This window comes from Artemia sp. Qi Xiang Cuo, chromosome 3 (assembly GCF_049724085.1).
Source record: "Artemia sp. Qi Xiang Cuo chromosome 3, ASM4972408v1, whole genome shotgun sequence".
NCBI lineage: Eukaryota > Metazoa > Arthropoda > Branchiopoda > Anostraca > Artemiidae > Artemia > Artemia sp. Qi Xiang Cuo.
The window spans coordinates 23,446,684-23,463,435 of NC_142796.1; the positions used below are offsets into that span (position 1 = coordinate 23,446,684).

At 37.6% G+C, this 16,752-nt stretch overlaps 1 protein-coding gene across 1 annotated transcript in view; it reads left to right on the forward strand.

Annotated features, from left to right (window-relative positions):
- Positions 1–16,752, forward strand: part of Cul3 (cullin 3) — a 200,815-nt gene that overhangs the window by 138,448 nt on the left and 45,615 nt on the right. The gene's annotated exons all lie outside the window — the stretch shown is intronic.

The following is a 16,752-nucleotide window of genomic DNA, read 5'->3' on the forward strand; positions in this document are numbered from 1 at the left end:
TCAACGAAAGAAATTCAAAATGAACTTTGAAAAATCAAGAAAATGTAACTGTGACAAGGTAAACCACAACCAAACACTACTGAAATATTCCAACTCTTTCATTTCAACGAAATAAATTCAAAATGAACCTTGAAAAATCAAGAAAATGTAACTATGACTAGGTAAACCACATCCAAACACTACTGAAATATTCCAACTCTTGCAATTCAACTAATGAAATTCAAAATGAACTTTGAAAAATCATGAAAATGTAACTGTGAAAAGGTAAACCATAACCAAACACTACTGAAATATTCCAACTCTTGCATTTCAACGAAAGAAATTCAAAATGAACTTTGAAAAATCAAGAAAATGTAACTGTGACAAGGTAAACCATACCCAAACACTACTGAAATATTCCAACTCTTACTTTTCAAGGAAAGATATTCAAAATTAACTTTGAAAAATCAAGAAAATGTAACTGTGACAAGGTAAACCACAACCAAACACTACTGAAATATTCCAACTCTTTCATTTCAACGAAATAAATTCTAAATTAACAAAGAAAAATAAATAGAATTTAACAGTGATACTGTAAACCAAAGCCAAACATAACTGAAATAGTCCAACTCTTGCAATTCAATGAAATAAATTCAAAATTAACTTTTAGAAATAAATAAAATTTACATTTGACAATTTAAACAAAGACAAAACACTTCTTAAATATTCCAGCTCTTACTTTTAAACTAAATAAATTCAAATTAACATTGAAATATCAAGAAAAATCAACAGTGTCAAGGTAAACCAAAACCAAAAACTACTGAAATATTACAACTCGTTAATTTTAATTAAATAAATTCAAATGAACTTTGAAATATCAAGAAAATTTAACTGTGACAAGGTAAACGACACGCAAAAACTACTGAAATAGTTCAACTCTTGCTTTTCAACGAAAGAAATTCAAAATGAACTTTTAAAAATCAAGAAAATGTAACTTTGACAAGTTAAACCACAACCGAACACTTCTGAAATATTCCAACTATTGAATTTCAACTAAATAAATTAAAATTAACTTTGAAAAATCAAGAAAATTTAACTGTGACAAGGTAAACCACAACCAAACACTTCTGAAATATTCAAACTCGTGCATTTTAAATAAATAAATTCCAATTAACTTTGAAAAATAAATAAAATGTAACTGTGATACGGTAAACCATAGGCAAACACTACTTAAATAGTCCAACACTTGCATTTAAAATAAATAAATTAAAAATGAACTTTGAAGAATCAATAAAATGTAACTTTGACAAGGTAAACCACAACCAAACACTACTGAAATATTCAAACTATTGCATTTCAACTAAAGAATTTCAAAATGAACATTGAAATATCAAGAAAATGTAACTGTGAAAAGTTAAACCACAACCGAACGCTACTGAAATAGTCCAACTCTGGAATTTCAACGCAATAAATTCAAAATGAAATTTGAAAAATCAAGGAAATGTAACTGTGACAAGTTAAACCACAACCAAACACTACTGAAATATTTCAACTCTTGCATTTCAACTAAATAAAGTAAAAAATAAAATTTAAAAATCAAGAAAATGTAATTGTGACACTTTAAACCACAACCAAAAACTGCTGAAATAGACTAACTCTTGCATTTCAACGAAAGAAATTCAAAGTGAACTTTGGAAAATTCATGACAATGTAAATGTGACAGGATCAACCACAACCTGTGTGTGTCTCTGTGTGTGTGTGTGTGTGTGTGTCTCTGTGTGTTTGTGTGTTTGCGTGTGTGTGTGTGCGTGTGTCTCTGTGTGTGTGTCTCTGTGTGTGTGTCTCTTTGGGTGAAACAGTTTGATGCATTTTATGCGATGATTTTAGAAAACAAAAGCAGAACTTTTAAAATCACAACAACTGATGGTCAGTAAATAATGCCTTGGTGGGGCCGGGGGATGGTCTGTGGGGGTGGGGGGGGGCCTGTGGGGGCGCGGGTGATCCTTGGGGAGCTGGGGGGGCTGTTGGGGGCCGGTGGAGGGCCTTTGGGTGCCTGGGGGGCTTTTGGGGACTGGTGGAGGGCCTTTGGGACCCCGTTGGTCCTTTGGGAGCTCGATGGGCCTTTGGGGACCGGTGGAGGCCCTTTGGGACCCCGTTGGTCCTTTGGGAGCTCGATGGGCCTTTGGGGCCCGGAGGAGGCCCTTTGGGGCACAGGGAGGGCCTTTGGGTGCCGGGGGGACATTTGGGGACCGGTGGAGGGGCTTTGGGACACCGTTGGTCCTTTGGGAGCTCGATGGGCCTTTGGGGACCGGTGGAGGACCTTTGGGGCACAGGGAGGGCCTTTGGGTGACAGGGGGACCTTTGGGGACCAGGGGAGCGCGTTTGGGACCCCGTTGGTCCTTTGGGAGCTCGTTGGCCCTTTGGGGACCGGTGGAGGACCTTTGGGGCACAGGGAGGGCCTTTGGGGCACATGGTGGGCCTTTGGGGGCCTGGGGGACTTGTGGGGACGGGTGGAGGGCCTTTGGGCCCCGGTTGGGCCTTTGGGCGCCGGGGGGACCTTTGGGGGCGGGGGGAGGGCCTTTGGGGCACAGGGAGGGCCTTTGGGGGTCCGGGGGGACAGTTGGGGGCCTGGGGGACATTTGGGGCCTGGGGATGGCCTTGGGGGGTCGGGGTGGGCCTTTGGGGGCTCCGGTGGCCCTTTGAGTGCTTGGGGGGCCTTTGAGGCACAGGGAGGGCCCTTGGGGCACAGGGAGGGCCTTTGGATGCCTGGGGGACATTTGGGGACCGGTAGAGGGCCTTTGGGACCCCATTGGTCCTTTGGGAGCTCGATGGGCCTTTGGGGACCGGAGGAGGACCTTTGGGGCACTGGGAGGGCCTTTGGGGGTTCGGGGGGCCAGTGGGGCGCGTGGGGGACATTTGGGGCCGGGGGATGGCATTTGGGGGTCTGGGTGGGTCTTTGGGGGCGCCGGTGGCCCTTTGGGAGTTTGGGGGGCTTTGAGGACCGGGGGCTTCCTTCGGGGTTGGGGTAGGAGGATTGGGACCCTTTGGGGTTGGGTTAGAGGACCTCACAACACTGTTCAATTGAAACTTGTGTATTATAACGACCACACTCAAACCCTCCTCCAAAATCTCTTCAAAATCATATTTTATAATGTCTCTATCTGTTTCGCCGAAATAGTTCCATAACCTGTCTAAAACAGTTTCGCCCAAATAATCCCTAAACGTAAATTCAGCGTGTTCCTTTGTTATTGGCATCTCTGTGCTAACGCATTTCAAATTAATAGGAAACCTTCTCGCGCGCTAAAACAATTCATCGCTAAGATGTTTCTTGCCTAATTGTTTCCATGGCCTGTGGTTATTAATATCCTTTGGAGTTCGACCAGTAGAACTGTTCCCGAGACAAAGACATTAATGATTTTGGATCTATTCCTGGAAAAATGTTTCTAGGTGAAAATTTTTAAAGTCTGACAGATGATGTCATTGATTGATTGATCTGTCAAGAAAGGAAAATTAATTTGTTGTTTCTAAGGGGAATTATTGATTCACGATAGGTGAATTGAGGTCGACAGCACAGGTGTTCTGACTCGTGACAGCACCACGTGGTTTATGGTTTTCCAAGTGAGAAAGTTCCTGTTTTTCAAATTCTCACTGACAAAAACCATAAAACAGCCATGATTTGCTGTTGACATCCGAGAAAAACATCAAATAAATCGAAAAACACACATATCCATCCATTAATAAAACAATAAATGCCAAAAAATTCATTTTTTTCCATGTTATAAAATTCCTTTTTTTTCATTATCATTGAGAAAACCATAAACCACGTGGTAATGTCACGAGTAGCACCCCCTCCTCTACTAGCATGGTCGAAAAATACAGTAACTATGTCTTTAAGGATGACTTAATCCCCCGCAGTCCCAGGGCGAAGGTATGCAAGTTATGAACTTTGCTCTGTGTTTACATATAGTATTGGTTATTGGGAAGTATACAGAAGTTTTCAAGGAGGATTTTTCTGGTAGTTGGGGGTGGGGGTGAATTGGGTATCACGTGGGAGGATCTTTCCACGGAGGAAGTTTTCATGGGGGAAGGGACATTGCTATGAAGGGGGTACCGGATTTCCCAGCATTATTTAAAAAAAACGATCAGAAATTAAATTTAAAAAAAAAAAATTTTCAGCTGAAAGTAAGGAGCAACATCAGAACTTAAAACGAACAGAAATTGTTACGTATGTAATTAGGTTCGCCCCCTAGTCATTACATCGCTCTTTACGCTTAAGTTTTTTGTACTTTCATCCGAGCTATTTATTCTAATTAACGGCCTTTGTGATTAAGGAGTCTTTCGTAAAGAATTGGAACAAAATTTGAACTTTAGCGTTAAGAGCGAGGTATTGATTAGGGGGTGAAACCCCTAATATACGTAATGAAAAATACGAATATAGAACTTCGTTACGGAAGTTAATTCGTAAGTTATGTCAGATCAAAATTTCGAGAAACCCATTTAGCCAAAAAAAAAGTAAAATTAATCTACAAATTTCGTTTTAATTATTCATGTTGCCTACGGTGAGCCAAAATCAAAGCTGCTTTAACTAAAAAACGTTCAGAAATTAAATAAAAAAATCATTTTTTTAACTGAAAGTAAGGAGCGACATTAAAACTTAAAACGAACAGAAATTATTCCGTATATGAAAGGGGCTGTCCCCTCCTAACCGCATCGCTCTTTCTGCTAAAGTTTGACTCTGTCTCACAACTTCATTTAAAATAATAAAACACTTTAGCGTAAAGAGTGAGGTTTTGAGGAGGGGACAGCCCCTTTAATATACGGAATAATTTCTGTTCGTTTTAAGTTTTAATGTGGCTCCTTACTTTCAGTTAAAAAAAACTTTTTTTGTTATTTAATTTTGGGAAGAGCCAGTAGCCCCATTCCTGCGCTTGTTCTGGATACAGAGTCAGCCTAACCTGCAAATCATTCTTCTTTTATTTTCTTCATTATCCCAGTATTTTCTATGTTTATTTAATACTTAGCCTCATGGCTAAATTAATTTTAGACTTTCATTGCTTTTTACTTCTAACTTCAACAAAGATTTGCGAAGAGTTTGCAAATAGAGAATTTGCAAAGAGTTCGCTAAAAATGCCTCTACCTAGAAATGCTTGAAAATCCCCGTTTGGTTTAGAATAATAATTTACAAGCATAGTCCTGAAGCTTCTACAGTTTTGGAATACGCTTTTTAGATTATTACTGAAAGAAACCGATGACACTTATTTTCTGTTTCCACCGGATGCTTCTCTCATGTTCCTTTGGGGAAATACAACGAAATAAAAAAAAAATTTTATACTTGCAATGAAAACTACTCCTTACGGACTTTAAAGGGTACATTTTATGGAAGATTTACCTGCAAAAAAAAAAAAAGTTTATCCTGTGAGTTTGGATTTAAAACTTTTAGTAGTATGAGTCGTGAGCTGAGTTTTATTATAGGTATGGCATCTCAGAAGGGGTTGTGTAGAGCCGTTCTTAAAGTTGATGGTGCCTGGGGAAAAATTAATTGCAGTCCCCCCTCTCCGTCTCAAATACAAGCAAAAAGCAAAATCAGAGTGAAAAATATTATTGAAGTATGCAACCACACATCTGCGGTGCGCTCCCCACACATGGGGCTCGCTGCAGATTGCCTCGGTTGCATTGATCTACATTTTTGTGCGTTTATTTTTACAAGTACCTACGCTTATGGAAGGGGGTATGAGACTTCTAGCTTCTACCCCATTCAGGACTTCAAGATTCTTCTGCTTTTCAATATAATTCGTTCTTCATTTTCCATTAATTCACCTATTTTTCCCTTGTTTTCTTCTAAAATGTGCCTCCTCTCAGGAGATTTTCAACCCCTTAAAATTCTTTTAATATTATGTTTCGTTCTTCAAAATCTGGCTTTTGTAAGTGAGTTGAATTTTATCACAAACAACATATGAAATTATCTACACTACGAATAATTCACCAAAGACAGACAAAAATAAGCACTTGCAACTGGCTGATTGATCACGTTTGGGACAGAAGAGGGAGGTCTTCTCCGGCTCAGTATTTTTGGTGACTCGGGAAGACAAACTGGTCTTTCATTCATGCTTCCCATACCCCTCTAACTTCTAATTCTTTATTAACATTTTTGAGACCATCCCGGCATCCCCGGGAAATTGGTGCAGGGATCAGCTCTAGAATATGCTTTAGCTGTTTTCCCAAGTCCCATGATCAGCTAGTAAAACGTTTGGAATTTTTCTAAAGGATGCTTCCATTCCATTAAAATGACGATTACACCGTAAGCTGCTCAATAGGGCTGTCTAAGTAAAGAGCCAAGTTCAGTTCAATCGGGGGGGGGGGGGATCTTAAAAAGTCAATGAAAACAAATAATATAAAAGAAACTTTTCTGTGACACAATCAACGTTGAGGCCCATAAACATAAAGATTCATCACTATCACGCAGAACGGCTCTCGCTTCACTCCTCAAGACAACCAAACGCTCCTCTACAATTACTTATTATTACCTTAACTATCGGGTTCCTTCCTCCCTCCCCAGAAGCGCAATCCCCTCACCTATTTAACTATAAAACAATAGAAATAATCTTAAATACTAAACTTGTTTTAATCCAATTTAACTTCTAATTATTTGATCTTTCACTAAATATTTGTTTTAATTTAAGAACCATGTTCACTTTATAGCGCTAGTCACATCCGGGGAAAAATCTGAGCGCACCGTTAGGGTTTGTCTCATCAGCCTAACAAAAAGTAGATCGGATGTTTTGATCATGTTGTTCAGATGTCAACCTAAAGAGATTGCGGAAAGGAGAGGAAAATTATCCAGAGAAGAACATAAGAACAAACTGAGCATGATGGACCGTAGACTGAACCAAGGGAGAGACAGTCATCTATACTTTCAATTATTTTCAGTGCACGCCTAAAGATTTAATATAGTCTCTTCAGGTTCGATCTGAGCGTTGATTGCCAAATTGTCGCATAATATTGGAGATGAAACGTTAGAAGTCCGTTGTAAAGTAGACGAAGTGTTTTTTTTTTGTGGAAATGTGTGCTTCAGTTTCCTGATCATGCCAAGATTGCCTGAGAGCTTCATTTCCACGGCCTGGTTGTGGTGTATAAAGGATCGCCCAGAAGTACACCTAGATACCTGGCAAAACCCGTTTCTGGTCGTCTAATCGTTCCTCGAGGTCGTAATTCCAGTTATTTCTGGATGAAGAGTTCCAATCCTCGAAAAGAAGAGAACACACGATTCGTCAACATTAATTACAAGTCGATTTACATCCATCCATACGTAAGTTTTCTCAAGATGACTTTTAGTTAACTCTACAATAAACTAAGGAGGTCATTGTAGTATCATCTGCGAATGCCACTAGTTCTTCAGAGTCACTGTCAATATTAAAAGTGTCTTCACAACAGCAAAGCTTGCAGCACCTTGAAGTCCTGAAATTTGGGTTTAGGACACGACTTAGGTCATTCATGTGAACTAGAAATAACAGTGGACCTTGAATCGATCCCTGCAGCACTCTGAAATTAACCGCGATTCCGTTCCAGGTATTTTCCTATGGAAGTGCGCCGGTTGCTAAGGTGGTACTCGAACCATTCCAGTGCCTCTCCTCTAACTCCGACGTAATTTAGTTTACTTAATAGAACTCGAATATCCATACTGTCAAACACTTTTTTAATGTCAAGCAAGATAGCAGCTGGCACAAGCTCCAGGTCGTGTTTTGTTCACAAATAAGCTCGGTGACGTCAGCGCATCTTCTTTTTAATGTCCTGCTCTGAATCCAAATTGACGTTGGTTTAGGAATCCCTTCACTTCGCGAAAAGAGTAAAGACTTTAGAAAACATTCAGAGAATTAAGATGGGTCGAAAGTTGGATGGGTTGTATTGAGTGCCCTCTTTATGAAAAGGAACTTTTCGTGCTTTCTTTAGGAGAAATGGAAATACTCCCGTTTGCAAAAAGAGGTTTGTCGGGTGTGTAAACTGTTCCAATACGGACGGAAACACTGCTTTGAGCATTTTCGTGTGAATGCGGTGCAAACCAGACGCAGATGTACCCTTCAAAGTTTTGAAAGTCATTGAGACCTCCATGGAAGTTAAAGGATAGACTGGCACTGACTTGACACATGCTGAGCTAGTGTTGGACGATAATTCGAATAAGCGATGTATCGATATATCGATGTTTTTACTTTCGATATTCGATAATCGATATATTGATTTCAATATTTTTGATCAGTTTTTTTTTTTGCTCAGATTAACTTTAGGTTTTGTCAAAATTCGATAACAAAAATTGTAATTAAAGAGTATTTTGCGCAATGTTTTCCAAATTTTGAATAAAATACAAAAAAATCTTTTATATGAATGAATATTACAAAAACCCAAATTTGGAATTAGTCGGACTCAGTATAAAGAAAAATAAGATACTGGCTATTTTTGGCTATTCAAAATCAGCCACATGTTAATAGTTTCCCCTGAGAGTTGGTTCTTCCTTTCGGTGATTAAATAAATTTCTTTTTCTTTCCACTGAAAGTACGGAGGAACATTGGAACTCAAAAGAACGGTGATTGTTCCGTGCATAAGGGCGATAACCTCTCCTCAATACGTGGCTCTTCACGCCAAAATTTCCTTTTGTATTTTAAGAATCTTCTTACTCTAGTTAAACTGTTCTTTTTTCCAGGAGTTGCTCTTAAATAATTGGGGGGGGAAAGTTGCAATTAACGTAAAAAATGAGGTATTGAGGAAAGAGACCCATTCCTCATACACGAGACGATTTCGGTTCGTTTTAACTTTGGGTGTTGCTTCTTACTTTTAGTTGAAAAAATTGTTTTTTTATTTAATTGTTTTTCAAATCATGCCGGAAATCCTCCCTCCGTGGAAAGTGTTTCCTGGAAATTTTCCCCTCTCAATGTCTCAATTGAAAGTTTCTCCCGCGTAAAATTCCCCAATAGAGAATCTCCCCCGTAAAAATACCCCCCCTCCCCGACGGAAAAAAATTTCCTGGGCAATTTTTCTTTTATATCTCCACATGTAAAATTAAATTAGCAAAGAGAATTTAAGTCAAATAAAAAGAATTTAGTATAGGAATTCTGGTAAATTCCCCCGAGTATAGTTTCCCTTTGAAAGTTCATCTCGGAAACTTCCCTAACCATGGATAAATCTCCTTTTGAAAAATCCCCACTGCAGAAAATGTACCCTCAAAAAAGGTGTGTTTACTTCCCAATAACAAATTCTATATATAGACACTAGACATTTTTCATAACTTACAACCTTTTCCCCCGGGACTTGCAGGGCCGTGTTATCCCCAAAGGCATGATTACTTGACTTTTCAACTATCCTGATCAATGTGGCTGTCTCAAAATTTTGATCGGATGACTTTGGAAAAAAGTGCGTTGGAGGGGGGTCTGGCTGCCCCCCCCCCCTAATCGGTTTGGTCACAAAATGAGGAACTAAAACTATAATTTTCATTTGAGCAAGCCCTCTCCCGATATTATATAACCATTGGGTTCGATACGATCACCCTGACAAAAAAAAAAAACACGCATACCGTGATCTTTCTTCTGGCAAAAACAAAATTTCACATTTTTTTTGATAGGAGCTAGAAACCCTACAGTAAAATTCTCTGATGTGCCGAATCTGATGGTGCGATTTTTATTCAGATTCTTTGACTTCTTAGGGGCGTTATCTCCTCAAAAGCTACACAAATTTTGTCAGACTTCTATGGCTTGTGATGGGTACATGAGACTTGATGAATATTGTATATCTGGAGTCGGCGTAAAAGCCAATTCACTTGATGTACCTATTGTTATCTTAATTCTGTGCTTGTTATTTGGCCGAGCTGCTCCTTACTTACAATTTGTTGCCACGAGCTATATGATTAATTGATCATATATAACCTTTCTGATCTCTCAGAAAGGGCATTGGAGGTGGACATTGACACTAGTTTTATGGCAAATATATATGGGTATCTATGAGACCCATTTTGTAAGACCTCCATGACTTGAGCGGATCTTTTTCATTGGAACTAAAGACTCCCTACTGAAAATCTGGAAAGCCTAGAAGGTATTTTATTTAGCCAAGCTTTTCGGAGGTTCTCAGCAACATTTGTGAGTCCTCACTAAACACAGTTTGCGAACAGGCTATGCCAACTTCTGGATACAGCTGTGCATGCTGTGTATCAGCATAGATGAGTCAATGGATTGAACACATTATTCTTCTTCTCGACCATTTACAAAACAATTTTCTCTGTTGGATCTTTTCTGCTCTATGTTCACCGATATATACAAAAAAACGAAATAATATCGTTTCCGATATCGATATTTACGTTTCGATGTTCGGTATTGATAGTTTGTGCGATGAATCTATATATCGATATCGATATTCAATATCGACCAACACTACGTTGGGTCCAGGGAATCCTTATAGGATTTGGCTTAAGTTATTGTTGTCTTCGCTGTTTTCTCTCCAATGCTGCAGAAGAAGGTACAAAGTTCTTTTGCAACTTCAGGTGGTTCAGTCAGGGTTTTCCCATTAACAGTAATGTTGGTCGGTAGTTCCGGTTTCTGGTCGTTGGGACTCAGCACTGTATTGATCGTCTATTGATCCAGACTTTTCTTCCGTCCTTACCACTTTCAACTTTTTTTTTTTTATTAAAGTATTTTCTTTTTGCTTTAAATAAAACTGACTGTAGGCACTTCTTGTAAGATTCATAAATTTCCCGGCTAGCTATGCTGGGTACGTTACGGTACTGTGTCTATAGATTTTGCTTGTTGTTGATACATCTGAGTAAACTATCAGTCTGTTGGTGCATTTTTTCTTCTATGCTTAGCTGGTTTTTCTTTAAAACAATATGTCTTGTGTAGAATTGTAAATATATTATGGAACTTTACGAAAGCTTCGTTCACATATTCTTTTCCCATAACACTGTCCCATTTCCTTTTCTCCAGTTCATCATTTGGTAACCTTAAATTTTCTTCACACAAGTTAATAATCGGCACATTGTCTCTAATTTTCGAAAATGACCTTGCTGCCTTTGATGTCTGGAAAACGGTGCATAGGAGGAAATAATCCGACATATCACTGACGATAAATGAAGCTGAGAGTAGAGATAAAGTCGAGAAAATATTGTCTATTAAAGATTGAGTATATTCGGTAACTCTTGTTGGGATAGTGATTAACGGATAGGTAGTAGATCCAGATATGGGCCTGAGTAGGTCTTTGGCTTTATTAATAAAAAGTTGGCCCAGGTTGATGTTGAAGTCGCCCATAATGATCACATCGTAGTTCTGTTTTTCTGGCAGCTGGAGTGTTGCCGATAATATATCCATAAAGGAAGAAACAGAGCCTGACGGGGCTCGATAACTTTCTCCAATGATTACCTTTCTTTGTGAAGGGAGAGACACTTCGATAAAAAGCGATTCAAAAACACCTTCTATGTTCCTAGTCAGTTGGCTATTTACATAAACTGTATATTTGCTCTCTGTATAGATTGCCAATCCTCCTTGTCTTGTATCTTTTCTGTGCATAAAATTCGAAATGTATCCAGGGATATCTATTATGTTATCGGTCTGACTGGTCAGGAACGTTTTCCCCTGTCCAATAATATCAGGCTGAATTTGCCAGCACATGGTCATTATATCTGTTAGTGTCGAACATGATCCTTGACAATTAAGCTGAATTACATTGAGCTAAGGTTCGGAGCATTTCTTGGTCATATTAATTATTTCAATATATTTGCTTCGAGGAAACTTACTGTTACTAAACAAAGAATAATCTGTTTCATTACTTATTACACGATCAAAAATTCCTCCCAGATCCAAAAAAGATGTTTCTAACTGTTCTAACTTCTTTTTCGAGTCGTCCTCTAGACGTATTTTTTTACTAATCAAAAATTTTGTCTGTAGGCTATACAACACATTTTATACAGTGCATGATGTCATTGTAATACTATCATGTAACTTTTTTGCTCAATAAATGCATATAAATGTGACGTCTTGCACATGATAATTTCTTTTCCAAATTAAGGTTCTAGATTATAGTCAGCCCAAGGGTGCCCTTCCTGCACATGATCCACCAAAATATTGCCATGTCCCACCGGGTGAGCCTATACCCCACATTGGGAATCCTGGACCTAACCAAAATAGGTGGGTGTTAGCCGTTACGTCATTCAACTATCTGCTTGCACATTTTGCAGTTTCCAGTCCTTTCTTACCATTTTGAACCACTGCTGCCCTATATCGTTCATTTTAATAGCTGGCAGTGAAGGCTTCATTTAATGTTAGGTCAATTATATTTTTTAAGATAGTTGCAGTTTAACTACAATGTTTGCTAACAATTTTCTTAAACCACTTTTTCTATTTTCCCCTGTGTGTTATTAACGACAATAAAGATTATAATGATTCGTTTCCAAGTTCTACTAAGTATTTCCTTTTAGGATTGGATCTTCTTTAAAATACCGATTTTCTTTCTGTCCCTTGATAGAGTCTAAGATTATATTGTAAGCTCGGAGATTTAAGGTAAATCCATCTTTTATGTAAATAGAATTTCATGCTCTTTTCTGTTTGAGGGGTGAATCGATTTGATTTCAAGTTTAACTGCTGAGATTCTTATTTTTTTTTAGGAATGTTCTACTGGGAGAAAAATACAAATTTGCCTCTCCGGATTCTCTGATTGATCTACTCCTCCATAGCTTCTTGACTATGTGCATTATCGTAAGTATTTGTTTTAGTTTCTTGTATTATAGCAAAAGTAGAATCATGGTTGCAGCGATAGCCCTAACTTAGTAAAGTTCCAGCCTCTACCTTGAACAACAAGGAAAATCGCTTTTTTGCATGGGTAGCACTGGTGTGTCTTCTTTTTTTTCTTAGCCGCTAGGGGGCACTGGAACAATATAAAGAGCTGTGTAAGGGCTCATTTGAAAGGAAAATGAATATGCAATGAAAAGTAAAATTCAATTTTTGAAAAAAACAACTGTATCTTCATATACAAGATAAAGAATGATGTCACATATCGTAGGTTACAACCATTGAATGTCGTCATATTAGAACTTGAATCAAGAATTGGTGTCAAGAGAGCAAGCTAATAGGAAGAAAACCCAAGAAAAGTATCAAAGCCAAGCAACCGAAGTATCTATTACAGGAAAACAGCATTATAACAAAAATGGTGATAATATTCTAGAAAATTTGAAAAAGAGTTTGGAAAAAGATATAAAAGGAACAGTTCTCGAGCACACGTAAGGATGGTTGCTAACATGTCTTGTGATCCAGATTTCAAGACAGTGCATTCCCAAGCAATAGATAACAGAAAAAAACAAACAAAGATATTCAACAGACCAGGGCTATCAAGAAGCAGAAATGGACCAAGAAAAAATGAAGGATCAACGAGCGCTATGATAATGATGAAGATTACTATAGAAAAGTGGCAAATGTAACTTTAGATAATTATTTATAATAAGATACAGTTTTTGACAAAACTGAATTTTTTGACAGCATGGCAATTACTGATAGTTCGGTTTGCTCTTTACTAGCTTCCAGATAAAAAAAAGCTGAAGGTTTTTTCCGGTCTGTGATACATTTTGAATACAATATATATCACAGTCCTTAATCAAAAATCGATTCCTTAACAAAAAGGGATGGGGCTTCAAATTATTATATTTTTTTCGTTGCGCCATTTTGTATGGAAGGAATTGTCGTAGAAACTTCGGAAAGGGCTCATTCGATTAGAGATTGGAAGTGCTAGTGCCCTTTTTAAGATTCAAAAGTGATTGGAGGGCAACCAGCCCTCTCCCATGCCCCTCTTTTCTTCCCTTCCCCAAACACATTCAATCCAGATTTTGAGGTATTTATTTTGTGGCAGAACAGTTGAAAGGTCCAGTAACTATGCCCCTAGGAATAACACCATTGGGGCGAGGGTTCTAAGTTATGCAAGTTGTTTATTGTTTATACAGGTTTTTATTGGTACAAGAGGGCATGTTTGATGATCCTATGGCTCCAAAAAAGCAGGGAGTATTAGGGTGAAACTTTCAGAGAATGATGAGGGGGATTTGAAACTAATTAAAAACACCATGTGAATAAAGGCTGTCATTAGGGCATATCAGCAATATCTCAGAAACAGTTAATGGCATTAAGTTGAAGCTTCCAGGGCATGTTAAGGGAGATGTTTAACTAATTGTGTTTGAATAGGCGAGGATGTATCAATGCCATAGCGTAGATTAATTTCAATTAGTCCAAATGACAAACGGCAAAGTCTTAAAAGAAAAGTTCTTCAATCTAACACAAACTTTCTTCTACTTCTTTGCTACTTCAATACTTCTTATTGAAGTATTTTATTTTATCTAAATAAATTTATTTCATTTAAGATACCTGCAATTGCTCAAGAAAACGAAAAATTTGGGGACTAGTTCAACTAATCTGTATAATGTTTTTTCTTTGTTAGGTTCGCCTATAATCTTACTTCATTTCTGTAATTAAACTACAAATCAAACATTCTAAGGTAACGTTTTATCTTTCTATAAAAGAGAAACATACAAAAGTTTAACGATTTGCCGAAACTAAGGCTTTATTTTGCCAATAATAGACGAATAAATCAATTTTTTTTTTAATTTTACGCACTAACTTCCTTAAAATAGAAAATTTTCCTTTTGCCATTTATTTCACATGGGATTCTCATTCTAAATAATGACGAAGACCACACTGCTTTTCCATCATAAACAATAAGTAGAACAATAGGGACATTTTTTTATATAAGACAGTGGAACGCAACTTTAAATGAATATTTCGAACCTATATCCAAGGGCCGTCCTCAGCAAAACAAACGAAATCCCTGTTGTTCTACTTATTGTTTATGATTGTCAATCTAAAAATGAAAAAAAGCCAAGCAAATTCCAAAACTGCAATTAAGCAGATGGATAAACCTTAGGGTCATCTGTAGAATTATAGCAAAATTATTGTTTTACGTAGAAATATTAAAACCGCAGGACTGAAAAAAATAACATATCAAAAAGTTCGGTGGAGAACATAAATCGTTATAACATTCAACTTCAAACTTGCCTAAACACAATTCTAACGATTTTCTTAAAAGTATTAAGTTCTCATCACTACCGTTACTGAACTTTACTTAAGCTAATAACCTACTCCAGCCCATATTGCCCAGTTCTGGTTGTGACCATGTCAAAATTTTGTGTGGATTCCTGTTTATCAGAAGAATACATATTCGTGAACTGTTGTGTGCTATCCTTCCGCTAAAAAAACGTTGAAGTTGATAATCTGGTTGTCTTTATATCATAGGTGTGCCAACAGACACGTAAACATGAATTTATTTTGGAGGGGTTCCAATATTTCAGAGGGAAAGGGAAAAATGTTTGTTTTTTAGAAAAAAAAACAAGAAAATAGACAGGTTGAACCGAAAATACCAGAAGTTGTAGGAAAATATCATCAAAACCTCAAACCCTGCGTAAGTGCCTGCATACCAGGTTGTCGAAAGGCGATATATCCGCCCTCAAGAGATGGTACGTAGACTATATTATCGAGACTGTTAGACAAGAAAATAAGGAGCGACCCGGCTCAATAGTAACCGAAACTCTAAAAAACGGAATTTTTATACCAATAGATACTTCAAAAGAATCAGATTTTTGTGCTGATTTCAAATATATAAGTTTCATCAAGTTTAGCTCTACCCATCAAACGTCACGTGTTTGAGAACATTTTCATGATTTTTGAATAAAGGGGGAAACACTCCTCAAAAGCTATACAACCTTAATGAAAATCACACCATCAGATTCAGCGTATCAGAGAACACTACTGTATAGGTTTCAAGCTCCTATCTGCCAAAATGTAGAATCTATTTTTTGCCAGAAGAAAGATCACGGATTCGTTTTTTTTTTTTTTTTTTTTTTTTTTTTTTTTTTCAGGGGTGATCGTATCGACTCAGTGGTCCTAGAATATCGTGGAAGGACTCATTCGAATGGAAATTAAAAATTCTAGTGCCCCTTTTAATTGACAAAAAAAAATGGAGGGCAACTAGGCCCCCTCCCACTCTAATTTTTTTCCCAAAGTCACCTGATCGAAATGTTGAGATAGCCATTTTGTTCAGCATTGTCGAAAATATAATAACTATGTCTTTTAGGATAACTTAATCCCCCAAAGTCCCCGGGGAGAGGGCTGAAAGTCATGAACTTTACCCAATGTTTACATATAGTATTGATTATTGGGAAGTATATAGACGTTTTCAGGGGGGATTTTTTCTGGTAGTGGGCGGGGGGTGGGTCGGGGGGTATGTGGGAGGATCTTTCCATGAAGGAAGTTTTCATGAGGGAAGGGACATTGCTATGAAGGAGGCACCGGATTTCCCAGGATTATTTAAGAAAAAACGGTCAGAAGTTAGATAAGAAAAAAAGTTTATCAACAGAAAGTAAGGAGCAACATCAAAACTTAAAACGAACAGAAGTTATTACGTATATGATTGGGTTCGCCCCTTAGTCAATATCTCGCTCTTTAAGCCAAAGATTTTTTTTTTTAAGAGCTATTTATTCTAATTAACGGCCTTTGTGATTAAGGGGTCATTTTTAAAGAATTGGATCAAAATTTGAACTTTAGCGTAAAGAGCGAGGTATTGACTAGGGGGCGAACCCTCATATATGCATATTAAAAATTTATGATTTAAAATTTATGAATTCGTTAGTTACGTATATTTATTACTAATAAAAACGTTCGTAAATAAAATTGAACAACTTTCGAGAAAGCCATTTAACCAGATAAAAGTAAA